We start from the raw sequence: 7404 nt of genomic DNA, 5'->3' as shown, positions 1-7404 counted from the left end.
ACCAATTAGGCTTGACCCAAACCCACTAACTTCACGTCGTTTCGAGTCATGCTCGCAGGTCGTGTTAAGATTACTGTCTCTATTTGTATCAATAGGTAAATTGACGAAGTCAAGGTTTTGATCCCAAATCTATGGTAAGCTCCCCAGTACAATGTGAGTCCAATCGAAACCTAAATAATTTATTTGGGGTCCTTATCATTTATTTAATAAGAGCAATAGAAGTCGCAATAAAATTTCCAAATAACTTCTCCCACATTGTGGTCCAAATCTCCTCATTTATGTGGATGGCAAAAATTGGTGTGGTCAGTTAATGGATCCAAAATCCAATCCGATAATTTTGGATCAAGATTGAAATGTGGATTTTAACAAGAATCCTCTCCAATAAAGATTATGGGATCAATCGTAAGTGAATTCAGTCTGATTAGGATTGGATCCAATAATATGTGAGAAAATATATAAAGTATAATAAATATTTTATTTTAATATATGATGTACATCTAACTTTATATATCAAGTAGCATTTGATCTGATCCAAACATTATTGGATTGGATTGGATTTGGATCCAAGTGGGTAGGAAACCTCACACATGTAAGTATGAGATGTAGATTCATAGGAAATAGAGGGTGCTCTAGCACCGCACTCCATTTAAGACCACGTGGCACCTTTTTTTGAAAATATTTTTTTACATCTTTTTGTATTTTTCAAATCTGATTTCCCCTTGACCTTGGTCTTTTTTTTTTTATAGATTAGCAAAAATGATCTAAAAACCCCCAGTATGTCTTCCAAAAATCAATCATCTTCAACCACTTGAATAAGATGAGAATGAAATGATGATAACAATGATAGTTATGATAATGTCTTTTGTGGGTGTATCCCATTTAAATATTTTATAGAGAGACTAATAGAGTTGCAGACTTTCAACTCTGAGGGGGTGGCACAATGTCAATTTCGAATTCAATAAGCGATGAGAGTTGTAACTTGTGAGTTTAGTACCCAGTATGCATAGTATTTCCTTGAGGCCACCCGTGTGGGCGCACCCTCACTTATCCGGTGCATGCAATGTGTGGGCATTGCGTGTGCCCAAGGGAGTGACCCAGATGCCTTGGCTCTTCCAATCCCCTTAGTCGGACATGAGTTCGGACACTCCTGTCATCAAAAAAAAGAAAGAGAGAGAGAGAGGATATATATATATGGAGGTATCTCAAACATTCACCAAAATGGGCATTCATAAAAATGAGTAATGATAATGATAACTTGACACCCCCACATGGAATACTCAAAATACTCTCCTGACGTGGGATGTGTCAAAACCATATATTTTCTTTTATTGGGATGTACAACTGCACAGATTTATGGGGGGATGTGAGATTGTGTATCCTGTGACATAAAGTCTATGCTTATAACACATGCCATGTTAGGAGAGTATTTTGAGTATGCCACACGGGAGAGTCCGATTATCAAGACTCATAAAAATTATTTGTCAAATTTTGAGGACACATGTTGAGAGGGGAAGTCACTGCCACACTCGTGCTGGTAGCCCTCAAAGTATATGAAATAATTAACAATGACATGGATGTCACACACGAGCTGTTGAGGCCTCTCAACTCAAGGGACCCAAAAATTAAGAACTTAAGATGGATAATTGTACGAATATGTTTTATTATTTATTTCACTACACATTGTTCTAACATTAGTTATATAACTCTCTGTCGTACATGTACTTCACCATATGAACATATCTTGATTGTTATTTTTTTAAAAACCTTTTGAACAGAATTGAGTCTTTATGATGAACTTCCAAATCAGTTAGAGAATCTTGCGTTGGTCCTCATGTTAGGGAAAACTCCACCTCTTCCTATTCCACTAGATCATAAGAGCAACTCCAATGCACTGGGATCAAGCTAGGCATCTCCTCCCAATCATAGTTATAAATAAAAAAACACTTTTAAAACACATTTAGCATCTCTGACAATTAAAAAATGCGATTTTTTCATTTGTGATTCAAGAAAAACATTGATTTATTCTTTATTTTCTCAACAAATATATATATATTTCTTTTATAGGAAAAAAATTAAATACTTTCTTATTTTTTTTAAATGCAGGATTTGAATTTGGTGATTCATAAATGTAAAAATATTGGATTTGATGATAATAACTTGATTTTATGAATTTTCATTATATATATATAATAATTTTTAATATCTATTTTTTTTTTTTTTTTCATTTTTAACATATTTTACGGATCGTTTTCCTTCGTCGATTTAAACTTATACTCCGGCTTTGTGAGTTTATATATATATATAATAATTTTTAATCTCTATTTTTTTTTTTATCCTTTTTTTTTTTTTTTCATTTTTAACATATTTTACGGATCGTTTTCCTTTGTCGATTTAAACTTATACTCCGGCTTTGTGAGTTTACTCCCAACTGTGTTTTCCATAGCCAAAGCTTTGAGAAGGGACTCCAACGCATTTTATATATGGAGAGCCATGAGACAAAAACAAAAAAATTAGACAACATGACCCTCCAGAATAAAACTTGATTGTAGTTCAAAAGTTTGGTTGGTAGTTCAACCAATCCCCAACCATCTCATCACAAGTCCTTTCTATTTAACAACAACTAATAATATAATATAAACTGATAAAAAAAAATTTATTTTATTTGGGATGGAATTTGTTGTATTCCTTTTAAGTAGTTTCGTATTGTTAAGTCGTGCTAGACTGGTCATCTCGAGTGGCCTGATCTTCTTATATGAATGAATTACTACTTATCAAAAAAAAAAAAAATAATAATAATCAGATTATCCTATGTGGCAAACTCAATCGACTACTCTTACATGATAAGTTCTAGAACGGTGGATCGGAGCTCTTTAGGGCTGCACTTTCTCATTAAAAAGTGTATCTGAAGAGTACCGTATATCCCGATGAACATAGATCTACAGTTATCAAACTGTCACGTCAAGTAGTTGATTGAGTGTGCCACGTGGGATAGTCAGGTTATCTTTACTCTTTTGTTTTTTTTAATAATAATAAAAAGTAGCCTTACCTAAAAAACCGGTGATCGGTTTTTCTAACCATCCCTCTCAGGTTCTCAACTAATATCCTTTACTACTTTTCTTTTCTAACATTAGTTTCTTTAAAGACACGGGGGTGACAGAATGACGTGGTGTCGTGCACATAACCGTAGATGCTTTTCAGCGAGATACGAGTAAAAAGCATCTACGGTTATATGCGACCCACCACATCATTTGTGTCACTCTTGTGTCTCCGTTTGTGTCATTCCAGCATTTTCCTTCTAGAAATTAAAGAGGAGTCCCCTTTTCGTGCAATATTAGGTGAGCTTCATAGTGAGAAAGAGAGAGAGAGAGAGTCTTAAAGAGTGAAGAAATTGTAGATCAGGTTTGGCTGAATAAATTTTCCTGTTTGAGTTTTCGCTTTCTCAAAATTAGATTAGAAACTCCCAACGAACTAAGACAGCATTTAATAGTTGAGAAATTTAATTTGATTTTTTTTTCTTCTATAAATCCATCCTCTCTCTTCTCTTCTCTCTCACTCACTCTCATTTCCTTCTCTCCTCCTTTACTTCTCAGATCGACATCCGGTTCTTTACGTAAAAAAAACCCGGTTCAACAAGGTTCAAAAAAGGAGATTTGTATCTCAAATTTCGATTTCACCCCTCTGAGGTTTTAAATTTATTTCCATTTCGGTCACTAACGGTTACATAACTGTTTTCTTTCAGTAAATCGGTTTTCCGTCTCTCTCTCTCTCTCTCTCTCTCTCTCTATATATATATATATATATATATATATATATCGTTTGGCTATGGAGACCTCTACAGCTTTATTGCTGTTGTCGGCCATAGTGGCTTATTTACTTTGGTTCAATTTTTTCATACGGTCATTAAAGGGACCACGTGTTTGGCCCTTATTGGGTAGTTTGCCTGGTTTGATAAAAAATGCTGATCGCATGCATGATTGGATAACTGATAATCTACGCACGTGTGGTGGCACGTACCAAACTTGCATCTGTGCCGTTCCTTTCCTAGCTCGAAAGCAAGGTCTCGTGACTGTCACGTGTGATCCTAAAAATATGGAATATATATTAAAGACTCGGTTTGACAATTATCCAAAAGGTCCCACGTATCAATCTGTGTTTCATGATCTACTTGGCGAGGGGATCTTCAATTCTGATGGTGACACGTGGCTGTTCCAGAGGAAGACAGCTGCACTCGAGTTCACTACGCGAACGCTTAGACTATCCATGGCTCGTTGGGTGAACAGAGCCATAAAACATAGGTTCTGGCCAATTCTGAAGACGGCTCAGCTCGAAGCCAAGCCGGTTGATCTTCAAGACCTCCTTCTACGGCTCACGTTCGATAACATCTGTGGATTAGCGTTCGGTATGGACCCACAGACTCTATCACCTGGGCTTCCGGAGAACAGCTTCGCATCGGCTTTCGATCGAGCCACCGAAGCCACGCTGCAGCGCTGTATCTTACCTGAGGTTGTTTGGAAAACCAAGAAATGGCTTCGGCTAGGCTCAGAAGTCAGCTTGACTCAGAGCCTTAAACACGTGGACGAGTATTTATCCAGCGTGATCAACACACGTAAGCACGAGTTGAAGAGTCGGCAAAGTGGGACCACTCCACACGATGACTTGCTCTCCAGATTCATGTCGAAAAAAGAATCTTACTCAGATTCCTTCCTCCAACACGTGGCACTAAATTTCATCCTAGCTGGACGTGACACGTCGTCAGTCGCTCTAAGTTGGTTCTTCTGGTTGTTGACCCTAAACCCAGGAGTAGAAGAAAAGATCTTACTTGAGATCTCCACCGTTCTAAAAGAGACACGTGGCGAAGATACATCAAAGTGGGTCGACGAACCGTTGACTTTCGACGAGGTTGACCGTCTTATATACTTGAAAGCAGCATTATCAGAGACACTTCGGTTATACCCATCAGTGCCAGAGGACACAAAACATGTGGTGTCGGACGATTTATTGCCCGACGGCACATTTGTACCCGCAGGATCAGGAATCACGTACTCAATATATTCAACGGGTAGGATGAAGTCCACGTGGGGGGAAGACTGTCTCGAGTTTAAACCAGAGAGGTGGTTATCAAGTGACGGAAACCGTTACGAAGTCCACGATTCGTACAAGTTCGTAGCGTTTAATGCGGGACCAAGGATCTGTTTGGGGAAGGATTTGGCTTATCTACAAATGAAATCGATTGCAGCAGCAGTGTTACTAAGGCACCGGTTCACGTTAGCAAAAGGCCATAGAGTGGAACAGAAGATGTCTCTGACTTTGTTCATGAAATATGGGCTCAAGGTTAACATGCACCATAGGGATCTGGCGATGATTATGGGGAGGACACGGAAGGAACATGTTGGTGAGTTGTAGGATATAAATTCTCCATCCGTTAATTATAACGGCAGTTTAACGCCGTTAAGTATATAACGTCAGGTACGTGAAGGGGGTAAATTTGTGATGTAGAAAGCGTTACATATATAATACCGATGTGTAAATCTGCTATACCTTCTTTTATTTTAAATACTAAATGTTGAAAAATAAAAGAGGAAGGAGAAAGAGGTGAGAAGGGTAAATCCACCATATATATAATTCAAAATTAGGGTTTGATGAGAAATTCAGAGATTACGGGAATAGGGTTTCTCTATTGTCAAAATCCTATATGTACTGCTTTTTTATTTGATAAAAGTTCAATTTAGGCACTATATGTCTCCCCACTCTTACCTTTAAAGAAAATAGAAGAGTAGTAGAATAGTTTCTAACTGTTCATTTAATCATCACGTTTTCATTATATAAAAAAATTCAAAACAATAATGAATTCGATGATTTTAAAGTGCCAATTTCATAGGTTTAAAATGACAATTTCCAATTAGTCATTTTAAAAACTTCTGAATTCGTTATCGTTCACGTTTTAGTAATTAAAATGAATAGTAAATCAGAATATTTAAATTTATCAAAAGTTTATCACTTTTTCTTAAATATCCCTAGTTTATTGCATAATTCTACTAAAAATGCTCTCTCTCTCTCTCTCTCTCTCTTTAAGCAAATTTGAAAGGTAATGTTGTTCTTGTTATCCTTTTTTTTTTTTAATTCAAATTAAAATTGCCTAACCATTTGTGTATCACTTTTTGGTTGAGATCAACTAGTAGTATATCTCCTATTTTTTTGTACTTCATTGGTATGATTGCACTTTAAAAAAAAAAAAAAAATGGAGAAAGAGAGATTTCATTACTGCTACATTATTGTCTTCATCATCTTCTTGATCAACTAAAGCTTGTAATAACTTCAATGGCATCCTTCTTTTTTTTCTTTTTGTTCACACAAAAAAAAGTTCCACTCTCTATTGTCATCATCTTGTTTTTGTTCTAATGATTGCACTCTATAGTTATATGGTTGCAATTCCAAACGAAGGTGTCTACGATTGCAACTAACTACAACATCAAGATAGTAGAAATAAAAAATAAAAAAAATAAAAAAAATTGATAAAATGGATTGAAGACCATAAAGAATCGTTTCATTAACTCCAATGGATAAGTTAAGATAAAAAATTTATAGGTATTTTTTGTAGAGTCCTAATCCAAAACAATGTCCTATTCCTATACAAAAATAAGTGTCTAAATGGCACGTGTTTATTGAACAAAAAACACATTGGGCTAAATGTCATATAGAAAAATGGCTTGGTTAGGAGCCTAATGTGTTTAAACTCCTACCAAAACAAGCCACGTAGACACCGTTCATATGCTATAGGAATAGGACACCGTTTTGGATCATCTCTCTTTTTTCTTTTTTCTTTTTTCTAAGAGTGTTGATTTTCTAACTCAATCCGATAGAATAACTCAAAAACTCACTAATATGGCGTGTGCAAGAGCCATAGATTTTCTCCCATGGGATACACAACCGCAAATGTTTATGGGGATGTGCCATTGTATATCCCCAGGGAAAAATGTTTAATCCAGCATTAGACACTTATTGTCTTGTCTCTCTCCTTATATGCTCCTGGCTTCTCCCTTCATTGTCAATTGATTTTGAGTAGGACCCTCAAAATTATCATTATATCAGAGCGGGCCTTTCTCTCCTCCACATCATCTAAATGATATCTTCACTTGCTTTGGCCTAGTTTGACCCACACATGCAAGGCATGTTGAGTTTAGTCCCACATCGACCATTTATTCCCTTATCTCTCTGTCCATATAAGCTCTTGGGTCTCTCCACTCATTGCCAATTGATTTTGAGTTGTACCCCAAATTTGTCAAAAAAAATATACAATTCTGGTACATGCCACTACAGTGAGTTTTTGACCGTGCAATAAAAAACATGCAATCTACAACTAGTTCTGAGAATCTAGGCCACTTCGCCACCAACGAGCATTGAGTC

At 36.3% G+C, this 7404-nt stretch overlaps 1 pseudogene; it reads left to right on the top strand.

Moving 5' to 3' along the window:
* The first annotated feature begins 3576 nt into the window (after nt 1-3576).
* Nucleotides 3577-5732, top strand: LOC147393723 (cytochrome P450 86A8 pseudogene; annotated as a pseudogene).
* Nucleotides 5733-7404: the final 1672 nt, after the last annotated feature.

This window comes from Akebia trifoliata, chromosome 10 (genome assembly GCF_017979445.1).
Source record: "Akebia trifoliata isolate Shusen 1 chromosome 10, ASM1797944v1, whole genome shotgun sequence".
NCBI lineage: Eukaryota > Viridiplantae > Streptophyta > Magnoliopsida > Ranunculales > Lardizabalaceae > Akebia > Akebia trifoliata.
This window is presented reverse-complemented; position numbering and strand designations above follow the sequence as displayed.